The sequence below is a fragment of the Etheostoma spectabile genome, chromosome 19 (assembly GCF_008692095.1).
Source record: "Etheostoma spectabile isolate EspeVRDwgs_2016 chromosome 19, UIUC_Espe_1.0, whole genome shotgun sequence".
Classification (NCBI taxonomy): Eukaryota; Metazoa; Chordata; class Actinopteri; order Perciformes; family Percidae; genus Etheostoma; species Etheostoma spectabile.
This window is the reverse complement of record NC_045751.1, coordinates 17,893,397-17,893,834: the sequence shown is the minus strand read 5'-3', so window position 1 is coordinate 17,893,834 and position 438 is coordinate 17,893,397. Positions and strand designations below refer to the sequence as shown.

Sequence of the window (438 nt, the reverse complement as noted above, 5' to 3'; positions counted from 1 at the left end):
AATAAGTGAAAGAGAAGAGGGAAAGGAAGAATTGATGTGAGGGATGAAGAGGAGGCTGCAGATTTAGAGAGAGGGTAAGAGGTACAGACTGATCAGGAGTAGGCAGATGAAGGGCCAGTTGTAAGGCCCATTTGTTAAAATTAAATAATAGGAATATATATATAGTGCATCAACATAAAATGTTGATATAGTTGATTGTGAAACAATAAACATGATCTTGACTTGGAACAACATGCAACAGCGTAGCCAATGGTTTACTTTTACTCCATACACACTAATTGCATGCTTTATGGCTGGTGATAATTTCACATTTATTGAAATTATATTAGAAATAATCTCTGGTTTTAAGTCAAGGCTTCCCTAGCTGTCTGCTTAATGCCACTGTTAAAGCAGAGGCACAAGGTATTTGATTGGCTACATATTGAAACATTTAATAAT

General features: G+C 35.6%; 1 protein-coding gene and 1 long non-coding RNA gene across 7 annotated transcripts in view; both read left to right on the top strand.

Annotated features, from left to right (window-relative positions):
- Window positions 1–438, top strand: part of nrxn2b (neurexin 2b) — a 743,906-nt gene that overhangs the window by 417,076 nt on the left and 326,392 nt on the right. The window lies entirely within an intron of this gene.
- Window positions 1–438, top strand: part of LOC116707242 (uncharacterized) — a 5,008-nt gene that overhangs the window by 3,629 nt on the left and 941 nt on the right. The gene's annotated exons all lie outside the window — the stretch shown is intronic.